This window comes from Aotus nancymaae, unplaced genomic scaffold (genome assembly GCF_030222135.1).
Source record: "Aotus nancymaae isolate 86718 unplaced genomic scaffold, 86718_ANA_hifiasm-v0.15.2.pri h1tg000043l, whole genome shotgun sequence".
NCBI classification, from domain to species: Eukaryota; Metazoa; Chordata; class Mammalia; order Primates; family Aotidae; genus Aotus; species Aotus nancymaae.
The window spans coordinates 1340243-1354948 of NW_026988457.1; the positions used below are offsets into that span (position 1 = coordinate 1340243).

Consider the following 14706-nt stretch of genomic DNA (forward strand, 5'->3'; position numbering starts at 1 on the left):
GTGTGGGCACTTAGTGCTATAAATTTCCTTCTAAACACTCTTTAGCTGTGTCCTAGAGATTCTAGTACATTGTGTCTTTGTTCTCATTGGTTTCAAACAACTTATTTATTTCTGCCTTGATTTTGTTATTTACCCAGTAGTCATTCAGGAACAGGTTGTTCAGTTTCCATGTAGTTGTGCCATTTTGAGTGAGTTTCTTTTTTTTTTTTTTTTGATTTATTTATTTTACTTTAGGTGCATACTATATCTGGCATTTCTCCCCATGTTATCCCTCCCCACCCTCCCCACACCCCGCTGTCTCTTCCCTACTATCCCTCCCCCAACTGCCCCCAGTGTGTGATGCTCCTCTCCCTGAGTCCACGTGTTCTCCTAGTTCAACACCCAACTATGAGCGAGAACATATGGTGTTTGGCTTTCTGTTCTTGTGTTAGTTTGCTGAGAATGATGGTTTCCAGATTCTTCCAAGTCCCTACAAAGGACACGAACTCATCGTTTTTTATGGCTGCATAATATTCCATGGTGTATAGATACCATATTTTCTTTGTCCAGTCTATCATTGGTGGGCATTTGGGTTGGTTCCAGGTCTTTGCTATTGTACACAGGGCTGCAATGAACATACGTGTGTGTGTATCTTTATAGTAGAACGATTTATAGTTCTTTGGGTATATACCCAGTAGTGGGATTGCTGTGTCAGTCCCAACTTCTAATTTGATTGCACTGTGGTTGAGAAACTGTTATGATTTCTGTTCTTTTGAATTTGCTGACGAGTGTTTTACTTCCAACTGTGTAGTCGATTTTAGAATAAGTGTGATGTGGTGCTGAGAAGATTGTATATTCTGCTGATTTGAGGTGAAAGGTTCTGTAGATGTCTGTTAGGTCTGCTTGGTCCAGATCTGAGTTTGGTCCTTAATAGCCTTGTTAATTTTCTGTCTCATTGATCTGTCTAGTATTAACAGTGGAGTGTTAAAGTCTCCCGCTATTACTGTGTGAAGTCTAAGAACTTGCTTTATGAATCTGGGCACTCCTGTATCGAGTGCATATATATTTAGGATAGTTAGTTCTTCTTGTTGCGTTGATCCCTTTACTGTTATGTAATGCCCTTCTTTGTCTTTTTTTATCTTAGTTGGTTTAAAGTCTGTTTTATCAGAGACTAGGATTGTAACCCCTGCTGCTTCTTGCTTTCTATTTGCTTGGTAAATATTCCTCCATCCCTTTATTTTGAGCCTATGTTTGTCTTTGCATGTGAGATGGGTCTCCTGAATATAGCACACTGATGGGTCTTGACACCTTATGCAGTTTGCCAGTCTGTGTCTTTTAATTGGGACATTTAGCCTGTTTACATTTAAGGTTATTATGTGAGAATTGGATCCTGTCATCATGATGGTAGCTGGTTATTTTGCACATTAATTGATGCAGTTTCTTCATAGTGTCATTGGTCTTTATATTTTGGTATGTTTTTGGAGTGGCTGGTACTGGTTGTTCCTTTCCATATTTAGTGCTTTGTTCAGAAGCTCTTATAAGGCAGGCCTGGTGGTGACAACATCCCTCAGCCTTTGCTTCTCTGTAAAGGATTTTATTTCTCCTTTGCTTATGAAGCTTAGTTTGGTTGGATATGAAATTCTGGGTTAAAAACTATTTTTTTTTCAAGAATGTTGAATATTGGCCCCACTCTCTTCTGGCTTGTAGGATTTCTGCAGAGAGATCTGCTGGGCTTAGTCTGTTGGGCTTCCCTTTGTGGGTAACCTGACTTTTCTCTCTGGCTGCCCTGAACATTTTTTCCTTCATTTCAACCTTAGTGAATCTGATGATTATGTGTCTTGAGGTTGCTCTTCTTGAGGAGTATCTTAGTGGTGTTCTCTGTATTTCCTGAATTTGACTGTGGCCTATGTTGCTAGTTTGGGGAAGTTCTCCTGGATAGTATCCTGAAGTGTATTTTCCATCTTGGTTCCATTCTCCCCATCACTTTCAGGGACATCAGTTGTAGGTTTGGTCTTTTCACATAGCCCCATATTTCTTGGAGGGCTTTGTTCATTCCTTTTCATTCTTTTTCCTCTAATCTTGTCTTCACACTTTATTTCATTAAGTTGATCTTCAGTGTCTGATAGCCTTTCTTCCACTTGATCAATTTGGCTATTGATACTTGTGTATACTTCATGAAGTTCTCTTGTGTGTTTTTCAGCTCCATCAGGTCATTTATGTTCTTCTCTAAACTGGTTATTCTAGTTAGCAGTTCCTGTAAGCTTTTATCAAGGTTCTTAGCTTCCTTGCATTGGGTTAGAACATGCTCTTTTAGCTTGGAGGAGATTGTTATTACCCACCTTCTGAAGCCTACTTCTGTCAGTTCATCATTTTCATTCTCTGTCCAGTTTTGTATTGGTGGTGAGGAATCGTGATCCTTTGGAGGAGAAGAGGCATTCTGGTTTTTGAAATTTTCAGCATTTTTGTACTGGCTTTTCCTCATCTTTGTGGATTTATCTACCTTTGATCTTTGATGGTGATGGCTTTTAGATGGAGTTTTTGCATAGGCGTCCTTTTTGTTGATGTTGATGCTATTGCTTTCTGTTTGTTAGTTTTCCTTCTAACAGTCAGGCCCATCTTCTGCAGGTCTGCTGAAGTTCACTGGAGTCCACTCCAGGCCTTGTTTGCCTGGGTATCACCAGCAGAGGCTGCAGAACAGTAAAGATAGCTGCTTTTTCCTTCATCTGGAAGCTTTGTCCCAGAGGGGCACCCTCTAGATGCCAGAGCTCTCCTAGATGAGGTGTCCGTTGACCCCTGTTGGGAGATGTCTCCCAGTCAGGAGGCACGTGAGTTAAGGACCCACTTGAGGAGGCAGTCTGTCCCTTAGCAGAGCTCGAGCGCTGTGCTGGGAGATCTGATACTCTCTTCAGAGCTGGCAGGCAGGAACGTTTAAGTCTGCTGAAGTTGCACCCAAAGCTACCCCCTTCCCCTGGGTGCCCTGCCCCAGGGAGATGGGAGTTTTATCTATAAGCACCTGACTGGGGCTGCTGCCTTTCAGAGATGCCAGGCCCAGTGAGGAGGAATCTAGAGAGGCAGTCATAGTTACTTTGCCATGCTGAGGTGGGTTCTGCCCAGTTTGAACTTCCCAGTGGCTTTGTTTACACCATGAGGAGAAAACCACCTACTCAAGCCTTGGTAATGATGGATACCCCTTCCCCTACCAATCTCGAGTGCCCCAGGTCGAGCTCAGACTGCTGTGCTGGCAGCAAGAATTTCAAGCCAGTGGATCTTAGCTTTCTGGGCTCTGTGGAGGTGGGACCCGCTGAGCAAGATCACTTGGCTCCATGGCTTCAGCCTCCTTTTCAGGGGAGTGAATTGTTCTGTCTCACTGGCATTCCAGGCACCACTAGGGTATGAAAAAAACTCCTGCCCCTAGCTTGCTGTCAGCCCAAATGGCCGCCCAGTTTTGTGCTTGAAACTCAGGGCCCTGGTGGTGTAGGCACCTGAGGGAATCTCCTGGTCTGTAGGTTTTAAAAACTGTGGGAAAAGCGTAGTATCTGAGCTGGATAGCACAGTCCCTCATGACTCCTTGGCTATGGGAGGGAGCTCCCCAGCCCCTTGCACTTCTCAGGTGAGATGACACCCCACCCTGCTTCTGCCTGCCCTCTGTGGGCTGCACTCATTGTCTAACCAGTCCCAATGTGATGAACTGGGTACTTCAGTTGGAAATGCAGAAATCACCTGCCTTCTGTGTTGGTCTCACTGGGGGCAGCAGACCAGAACTGTTCCTATTTGGCCATCTTGGAAACACCTTGTGGCTGTACAATTTTATAGCTCACCAATTTTACAAATTCCCATCAACAGTACACAAGAGTTTCAATTTCCCCACACCCCTTCTAATACTTAATTTTTGCATTTTTGATAGTGCCCATCCTAATGGGTGTGAGGTGGCATCAGTATGAGCTATTTTAAACAGAAATAATACAAACATCCATATTTGAACCATGAAGTTTTAACATAATATCTTCCATAATTTGATTCTTAAGGAAATAAACATTAATTACCCTTTAGGTGAATTTTCCTGTGGACCTCTACTCAGCACCAATGTCCTCTTTCATTCTGAATTTGCTGCTTATCAGTCTTGTGCCTGTGTTTTAAAATTTTCCTGTACATATTTGTACTTATACTTTTAGTATTGTTTTTTATGTATTTTAAATTTTTACAGCAACGGTATTATGTGTAATGTGCAACTTGCTTTCTTCATGATCCATTATTTTTGAAATATATTCATATTGATCCATTATTTAGCTTGAGTTTTTTCTAGTAACTATTATGTAGGCATACCTTGGAGATACTGCAGATTCTGTTTCAAACCACTCCTATAATGTGAGTCATGGGACATTTTTGTTTCCCAGTGCATATAAAAGTTACAGTTATACTATACTGTAGCCTACTGATTATGCTATAGCATTATGTCTAAAAAATATACATACCTTAATTTAAAAATACTTTAGAGAGAGAGATCCAAGATGGCTGATCACTAGCAGCTCGGGCACGTAGCTCCCAGTGAAAGTGCAGAGAACGAGAGGACGCCACACTTTCAGACGAATGTTTGTTGCTCACGGACCAGGAGATTCCCAGTGGAGGAGCCCCACGGGTCGCCAGGGCGACTCTTGTGGCCGGCGCGGCGGTTTTGCTGGCGCCTTAGCGCAGCAGATCTAGGTGCAGAGTCCGGAGATTCCCGGGCAGAAAAACACCATCAATCTTAACACCGCTGTTTTGGCTGGCGCAGTGGATTGCTCAGATTTCGGCGCTGGGAATCAAAAGTTGGACGTCTGCTCAGAGACCTAGTTAGAAAGTCGGTAATTACAAAGACGACAGAGGGATAAATATATAATGAAGAGAAGAAACCAGCCTAAAAAGGCAGAGAATACTCAAAATCAGAATGCCTCTCCCTCTACAGGGGATCGCAATTCCTCATCAGTAACGGAACAAGGCTTAATGGAGAACGAGTGTGTTCCAATAACAGAAGCAGGCTTCAAAATGTGGGTGATAAGAAACTTCCGTGAATTAAAAGAACTTGTTCTAACCCAATGCAAAGAAACTAAGAACTTTGAAAAAAGGTTTGACGAAATGCTAACGAGAATGGACAATTTAGAGAGGAATATAAGTGAATTCATGGAGCTGAAAAACAACACGAGAACTTCGCAAAGTATGCACAAGTTTAAACAGTCGAATTGATCAACCAGAAGAAAGGATATCAGAAGTCGAGGACCAGTTCAGTGAAATGAAATGAGAAGACAAGATTGGGGAAAAAAGGATAAAAAGGAATGAGCAAAGTCTCCAGGAAATATGGGACTATGTGAAAAGAGCTAATTTACATTTGATAGGTGTACCTGAATGTGATGAAGAGAATGAATCCAAGTTGGAAAATACTCTTCAGGATATCATTCAGGAAAACTTTCCCAACCTGGCAAGGCAGGGTAATATTCAACTCCAGGTAATACAGAGAACACCACAAAGATATTCTTCAAGAAGACCAACCCCAAGGCACATAATTGCCAGATTTATTAGGGTTGAAATGAAGGAGAAAATACTAAGGGCAGCCAGAGAGAAAGGTCAGGTTACCCATAAAGGGAAACCTATCAGACTTACAGCAGATCTCTCAGCAGAAACCCTACAAGCCAGAAAAGAGTGGGGACTAATATTTAATATCCTTAAAGAAAAGAACTTGCAACCCAGAATTTCCTATCCAGCCAAACTAAACTTTACGAGCGAAGGAAAAATTAAATCTTTTGCGAACAAACAAGTACTTAGAGACTTCACCACCACCAGACCTGCTTTACAAGAGCTTCTGAAAGAAGCACTATACATATAAAGGAACAACCAATATCAGCCTTTCCAAAAATATATCAAAAAGCAAAGAGCATCAACACAATGAAAAATGTACACCAACTAATGGGCAAAACAGCCAGCTAGCATCAAATGGCAGTATTAAACTTATATATATTCTAATTGGATAAAAAGCCAAAACCCATCGGTATGCTGCATCCAGACCCATCTCACATGCAACGATACACAAAGACTCAAAACAAAGAGAAGGAGGAAGATTTACCATCCAAACAGAGAGTAAAAATAAACAAATAAACAAAAAGCAGGAGATGCAATTCTCATCTCTGATAAAGTAGACTTTAAAGCAACAAAGATCAAAAGAGGCAAAGAAGGACATTACATAATGGCAAAAGGATCAATGTAACAAGAAGAGCTAACGATTCTATAGATCAACCAGACAGAAAATTAACAAGGACATCCAGGACTTGAACTCAGACCCGGAACAAGTAAACTTAATAAACATTTATAGAACTCTCCACTTCAAATACACAAAACATACATTACCACCTCACACCTATTCTAAAAGTGACTACATAATTGGAAGTAAACCACTCCTCAGTAATTGCATAGCATTTCATAGGTTTAAATGAAATATTGGTTAGCTGCTTGTTTGTTATTTTCTTCCCTTATTCCTTCCTGTCTACATCATTAAGTATAATTATTGGTATAAAAGTGTTTTTGAATACCCATTACTAAATTGCATTCTAGCCTGGGCAAGAAAGCAATACTCCCATTCGCTCTCTCTCTTTCTCTTCCTTTTTCTTCCTCTTCTTCATTCTTTTTTTCTTTCTTTCTAAAAAAAAAAAATAATAATAATACTTTATTGCTAAAAATGCTAATGATCACCCGAGCCTTCAGCCAGTCATAATTTTTTTGTAGTGGTGGTTCTTGCTTTGATGGTGGTTGCTGAAGGCTGGAGTGGCTGTGGCAATTTCTAAATTTAAGACAACAATGAAGTTTCCCACGTTGACTGACTCTTCTTTTCACAAAAGATTTCTCTATAACATATGATGCTGTTTAATAGCATTTTACCAACAGAACTTTTTTTTTAATGGAGTCAATCTTCTTAAACCACTGCTGCTGCTGTATCAACCAACTTTTAAGATTTCAAATTCTTTGTTGTCATTTCAACAATGTGCATGAGCCAGGTGCCATGGTTCATCCCTGTAATCCCAGCACTTTGGGAGGCTAAGTCAGGAAGAGTACTTGAGATTAGGAGTTGGAGACCAGCCTGGGCAACATAGAAAGACCTGGTCTCTACAAAGAAATTTTAAAAATTAGCTGGACTTGGCAATGCATGCCTGTAGTCCCAGCTACTCAGGCCAAGGCAGGAGTATTGCTTGAGTCCAGGAGGTCAAAGCTGCAGTGTTATGATTGTGCCATCATACTCCAGCCTGGGCAACAGAGTGAGACCTTGTCTCAAAGAAAAAAAAAAAAAACAACTAAAAAACCCCTCTGTGTTTACAGTGTCTTCACCAGGAATAGATTCCATCTCATGAAACTGCTTTCTTTGCTCATCCAAAGGAAGCAACTCCTCATCTATTTAAGTTTTATCATAAGAGTGCAGAAATTCAGTCACATTTTCAGATGCATCTTCTAATTCTTGTTCTTTTCCTATTTCTACCACACGTGGTAACTTCTTCCACAGAAGTCACGAACCCCTCAAAGTCCTCTATGAGGGTTGGAATCAGTTTCTTTCAAACTCCTGTTAATGTGGATATTTTGACTTCTTCCCATGAAGTACAAATGTTCTTAATGGCATCTAGAGTGGTAAATCCTTTCCAATAGATTTTCAATTTACTTTGCCTAGATCCATTAAAGGAATCATTATCTATGGTGGCTGTAGCTCTACAAAATGTATTTCTTAAATAAGGCTTGAAAGTCACAATTACTTGCTTGATTTAGGGGCTACAGAATGGATATTGTGTTAGCCTACATGAAAACAACATAAATGTCCTTGTTCATCTCCATCAGAGTTCTTGAGTGAGTGACCAAGTGCATTGTCAATGAGCAGTAATATTTTGAGAGGAATCTTTTCTTCCAAGCAGTAGGTCTCAACAGGGGACTTAAAATATAGAGTGAATCATGCTGTAAACAGATGTGCTATCATCAGGGCTTTGTTTTTCCCTTTCTAGAGCACAGGCATAGACGATTTAGCATAATTGTTTAGGACCCTAGAATTTTCAAAAAGGTAAATGAGCATTGGCTTTAACTTAAAGTCACTAAATGCATTTGTTTTTAAGAAGAGAGTTAGCCTGTCCTTTGAAACTTTGAAGCCAGGCATTGACTTCTCCTCTCTAGTTAGGAAGGTCCTAGATGGCATCTTCTTCTAATGGAAGATTGTATTTCATCTACATTTAAAATCTATTGTTTAGTGTAACCACCTTAATCAATTATCTTAGCTAATCATCTGGATAACTTGCTGCAGCTTTTCCATCAGTGCTTGCTGCTTCACCTTTTACTTTAACGTTGTGGAGATGGTGTCTTTCCTTAAACATCATGAACCCATCTCTGCCAACTTGGAACTTTCCTTCTGAAACTTCTTTACCTCCCTCAGCCTTCATAAAATTGAAGAGAGCTGGGGTCGTGCTCTGGATTATGCTTTGGCTTAAGGGAATGTTGTGGTTGGTTTGATCTTTCATGCAGATCACTCACATTTGTCATATCAGCAATAAAGCTATTTTCCTTTCTTAGCATTCATGTGTTCACTGGAGTGGCACTTTTAATTGCCTTCAAGAACTTTTCCTTTGCACTCATAGCTTGGCTATTTGGTGCAAAAGGTCTAGCTTTCAGCTTATCTTGGCTTTTGATATGCCTTCCTCATTAAGCTGAATCATTTCTGGCTTTCAAGTTCCAGTAGGAGATATGTGACTCTTCCTTTAGATTGAACACTTAGAGCCCATCATAGATTGTTAATTGGCTTAATTTCAATATTGTTGTGCCTCAGAGAATAGGGAAGCCCAAGGAGAGGGAGAAAGACAGGGAAGAACCTGTCAATGGAGCAGTCAGAACACATAACAATGTTTATCAATTAAATTTGCCGTCTTATATGGGTGTGGTTTGTGTTGCCTCAAAATAATTGCTATAGTAATCTCAAATGTCACTGATCACATATCACCATAACAGATATAATAATAATGAAAAGGTTTGAAAGATCGTGAAAATTTCCAAAATGTGACACAGAAGCACAGAATGAACACGTGTTGTTGGAAAAATGGCACTGAGAAGTAGATTACACCACAGGGTTTCCACAAACCTTCAACTTGTAAACAATGTGGTATCTACAAAACACAAGAAAGCAAAGCATTATAAAATGAGGAAAAGCCTGTGTAGTGTTCTGGTGAAGTATATATTACAAAGTATATATCCATTATCCTATTGATGGTTCCATAGTTATTCTACTTTAGACTATTTCTATCAATAAAGGTGTGAATATCCCTCTACATGGTTCTCTCACAGCCTTCCTCCTCCAGGGTTCTCTAGAAAATTAAGCCCTAATGCCCCATGTCACCCACTTTCTTTAGGAATTAGCTTCTCACCTGCCTATGCATCTGGAACAGCTATGAACCATTCTTGGGAGATTTGAGAAAAGAATCCTTCAAACCATGTTTTGAGTTGTATGGCTCGGAGGAGAATCACAGATTGAGGAAGTCTCTGAATAGAATTACTGGGTCATAGGATTTGTATGTGGTTCTTGCCTTATGTTTTAAGGCAATGGCCAAATGTCATTCAAAGTGATTTTTCCATTCACATTCTCTAGCACTGTATAAGTAGTTTATTCTCCATCCTTGGTGATAGTTGTTACTTCCAGACTTTTTTGTGCCAACTGAGCAGTGTAGATGGTATCTTATTGTTTTAATTTTCATTTTCTGATTATTAGTCTGAGTACCTTTTCAATATATATTTTTGGTGATTGGGATTTCTTTTACAAATTGCTGGTTTATACAATTCCCACATTTCTATTTGGGTTTTGTCTTTTTCTTATTTTAACCTTCTTTATATATTCTAGTTACTAATCATTTGTTATGAATAACAAATATATTTTAAATTTACTTGTGTCTTTTTTAGATAGAAGTTTTTAATTTTATTTTTCATCAAATTTATTATTTTTATTATGATTTGTGCTCTTTTTGTTTCTTTAGAAATTCCTAAATTTTTAATCAAATTTACCATTCATTTTCATTATGATTTGTACCCTTTTTGTTTCTTTAGAAATTCTTCCTTACCTATGTTTTTTCCCAATATACTTTCTGTAAGGTTTCAAGTTTCACTTTTCATATACTCTAGTTCTTATTTCTCCTGCAACTGATCAACTGCTTTTTATGGATAGCACGAGATAGATGTCTCATTTTATTTTTATAGATAGAGTCTCACTATGTTGCCCAGACTGGAGTGCAGTGGCTATTCATAGGCCCCATCATAGCACACTATAGCCTTGAACTCCTGGCTCAAATCATCCTCCTGCCTCAGCCTCCTGAGTAGCTGGGACTACTGGCAGATGGCACCATGCTCAACTTCATTTTATTTTATTTCTTACAGAAATAACTGGTGGTCTAAGAACTATTTGTTTTTGTACATGTCCATGGTTAACTGTTGCATCATTGTTTTTACTTGTATATAGGCTTGTTTCTGAGCTCTCTACTCTTATAGTCTATCTGTTTATCCCTGTACCAGTACTGCACCATTTTAATTTTAATAGTTTTCGCATAAATTTTGAGATCTGGCACAGAGATTTCTTCCATTCTTTTTTCTTTATGATTACCTTGTCTGTTCTTAGACTTGTGTTCTTATGTATGAATTTTAGGATTAATTTGTGCAGTTAGTAGGACTTACATTAAAATTATTCTTTGAGTTAATAGAATAATTTGGGGAGAACTGATATTTATACTATTTTCTTTTTCATGTCAATCTTTGTGATGGCAGTGGTGGCCCATCTGGAGCAGATACTGCCATGATGGCCAGCTGCAGTGGGGGAGGTGCCGCTGGGGCTGCTTGCTTCACAGAGCCAGCAGGAGCCAGGAACGGGTGAGAACCCCTCCCCTTCCAAGTTGGAGGGGGGGAGCCCCACCCTCCTGGGTGCAGCTGCAGCTTCCCAGTCGCAGCTGTGGACCCAGGCATCTCTGGACTCTCAGGCCCCAGGAAGCCACCCTCCCCTGCAGCCCCCCTCCCCTGCAGGCTGTCACTGCCTGGCCTCTCACCTCTCCTGGTACCTGCTCCAATTTCAGAGCAAAGTTGTGGCCAAGTCCTAGTGCTGTCCCAACCCAGCCAGGTGTGTGCACAATCAGGACAGCACCAACATGCCAGCCCCATGCTGCCTTGGCCCCCTCTGGACTTTGGGCGCCAACAAGCACTGGACGGAGGCCGAGTGGTGGCTAAGGATGACTCAGCATGGGCCTACAGACACCCCTCAACAAAAACAGCCTGGACACTGTGGGCACCATGGACAGCAGGTTAATGGTGGCAGGAGGCAGACAGGCTCCTGGGCAGAACAGGGTGGGTCCCCAGTGAAACCCCACCTTCAGGTCAAAGACAGCCTGAGGCCTGGGGGCCCAGGCTGCTAGGTCTGTGGACTGGAGTAAAAACTTATGGTGCTTCTTTTGGGACTGCCTGTGGCTACCCATGGACCAATCAGCATGCAATTTGTCCCTTCTGAAGTCCATAAAAACCCTGGACTCAACTAGACTGGGACAAATGACAGGATAACCTGCCTGCAGAGTGGAACTACCCACTGTGGGTCTCCTCTTTGCTGAGAACTGAACAGATAATGGATGCCCTGCCTGTGGAGAGAAGCTACCCACTGTGGGTCTCCCCTCTACTGAAAGCTCAATAGACTTCAGGACAACCTGCCCACAGAGAGGAGCTACTCACTGTAGGTCTCCCTTCTGCTGAGAGCTGAACAGACAGCTGGGACAACTGGCCTGCAGAGTAGCTACCCTCCACGAGTCTCCTCTGAGATGTTCTGTCACTCAGTAGAGCACCTCTTGGCTTGCTTACTCTCCACTTGTCCATGTACCTCATTCTTCGTGGACATGGGACAAAAACTTGGGATCCACTAAATGATGGGACTGAAAGAACTGTAACACAAACAGGGCTGAAACATGCCCCTTGCGCACCATGTTGCAGGTGATGAAAGGAAAGAAGAAAGGGGAGAGGAGCTGTGGCCCTCCTGGGAATTCAGACCTAGGAGAACCCTGAGCCAGGTTTGTGACACCCTCTTTGGAGGTCTGAGTTCCTGATGTCTCCAAGCTTCCTGGAGCCACCACATTCCCCATGCCAGCCTTGGAAGCTTGTGGTACATCTAGTCCAGCCATAGCCTTGCAGAGAGTCAGTGCCTGTGCTGGTGCCTGGAGCTGCCTGCCCTGCTGTAGCTACCGTGCTTGGCTGTGCACAGTGGATGGACCCCACACTCACTCACTCACATGTTCCTTGCTGTTCCGCACTTGGCTTGCCCTTGGTAGGCATGGGATCTAGGCTGGTAGTGCAAGCTGAGTGCAGCCTGCCTGGTTGAGTGAGTGGAACGAGCCCAGTAGGCCCAAACAAAATTCAGGCAAAGGTGCCACTTGTCGCAAAGGTTTTAGGCCAGAAAAGTGACACCCCAAGGATCCTGTGACATTTGCATATAATCAAGTGTTATTGTAGTATCTTGGCAATATATTGTAATTTACTTCAAAAAGGCCCTTCATGTCTTCTGTAAGATGCAGTTTTGGGTGCTTAACATTTTTCCAGCTATTATCCCTTCAAAGATTTCCATTACTCTTCATTTATTTTCCATGTTGCTTAGATGTTCTTTTTTTTTTTTAACATTTTTTTTAACTGTTCTTCATTGCACATCCAGTCTAGAGTTAATCCCATCTGGACTGTTTTTATTTATTTAAATGGCCAAATATTTTATTTCCAAAAATTCTAATTATATCTGTCCTATATCTGTGTGTTGTTTTATAGCTGTTTTGCTTCATAATTTCAGGGTATTTTTAAATGAGTGTGCCTTAATTTATTTTTCTGAGTATCCTAAATATTCTTATTTTAAAATATTTGTCAGTCTAGTCAATAAAATTGATTCTTTCATAATAAATTCATGTAGTGCTTTTTGCTGTCTTTCTTAGCATTGTGTGCATTAATTAGTTTTCTAGCTTTTGTTCACAGGCTCATTTTGTTGCAGCTGCTGTTTCTCTTTCTCCCATAATGTTTGCCCTCCCTGCTTAGTGGTTATGTCCTCCGAGTTCTGGGGCCTCCAGTCCACCAAGTTCTGGAGCCTCTGATCCAGAATAAGGTCTTCACAGGCAACTTGAGCTCCTGTCCCATGATGATATTATCACTGATCCAATCATTACACCAGGGTTTAGTGGGAGTTGAGGGGCTGTGGTGATTCCTTGTCATCAGGCTGTGTCTATCTCCTCTACCTTTCTGAGAGCCGCAGCCTCTCAGCAGCTGGGGCCCAGGCAGCAGTGAGCAGCAGGCTTTGCTCAGCTTCCTTCACAAGACTGGCTCCTTCTCTGCCTGCCCTGGACAGCAGAGCACACCCAGTTCCTGCCTCCTGTAGGAGCCTGCCTGCAACCTGAGAGCCTGGTGGGCTCAAGGCTCAAGCCCTCCCCTGTTTTTGTGTTCTATTCCAATTCTGATTCACAACTCTTTCTTCATTTGCCAGAGGACCATGGTTTCTTCTATTTATATTTTTAATCTTTCACTTGCATATGTCAGAGCAGAGGATATATGTTACAGTGTGATCATATTTTGCCATCTCAACTCATCCTCAAATTTGATAAAAAAAATAATTTTCAAAGTTATGCAGTGTTATCCTAACATTTTCTTATACAGCAGGGCAATTGTGTTCATTTCAACCCCCTGCTCTCGTCTCTCTTTACAGGATCATAGAATTAAGGGTGACATTCTTTCAGTAAATCATATGATACACCAGCGGAAAGATTAATTCAAGAAAGATGATTAGAAAGAGACATCTGAATAGTTTATCTGAGCCATAAGGCATGGACATCAGTGACAGGATTTAAATAGCTGAAATGAATTCTCTTTTTTTCCTTGTCTTAACAAATTAGCATCAAAATGTTTTTTACCAGTTTAGGTAAGGTAGTGTCAGAAAATCTGACTGTTTTGCTGGTCGTAAATTATCACCGTGTTCATGTGCTGACCAAAATAATATTTTCTGTTAATAGAATACCAAGTGTGTGTTTTGGAACAAGAATGATAATGTGGTATTAGTATTGTTCTGGGATATACCAAACTCTGTAATTTTTTCCAACAATTTGTCAGCAGTCTAAGTAAATAAGAAATTTTACCTTCTGTTTAGTAAACTATGTTCATTACTTCAAGCTTATAGAAAAACAATGGTAATCAACCTGGAATTGATATGCCCTTTAGAATTAGGGTTATGTCTCCAAAAATGCCATATTAAATTTTAGTTAGTGGCCATACTTTCCAGTGTTCTGCTGAGTTAATATTAGCCAGTATCTCATCATCAGCATTCCATCCAACCTTAAACGATGCCAGGGAAACAGCCTCCCCCAGATGAAAATGATAGCATTATAGAGTCTTCATGTAAATGTAATTTACATGTAAATTCTTCATTCAGATTTACATTCATTTTAGGTTAAAAGATACATGTTTAAAAGATGAAAATGGAATAAAGATATTTGGAAATATTTTATTGTAGGTTTCACCAATAATATTTGACATGTATAGTCAAATTTAATTGCTAAACTTAAGTGGCTTTTCATATTCTCATTTATACTATCAAGAGAAAACGATAACAGCAATTGACTTAAAATATTAAAATATCAAAGCTTTTCAGAAGAAGAATTCAGCGAGCTAGACATTTTCCCTCTGTCAGAGGCCACCATTACT

General features: G+C 40.7%; 1 protein-coding gene across 5 annotated transcripts in view; it reads left to right on the forward strand.

Annotated features, from left to right (window-relative positions):
• The window catches only part of MTUS2 (microtubule associated scaffold protein 2), a 797713-nt gene that overhangs the window by 520020 nt on the left and 262987 nt on the right, over nt 1-14706 (forward strand). The window lies entirely within an intron of this gene.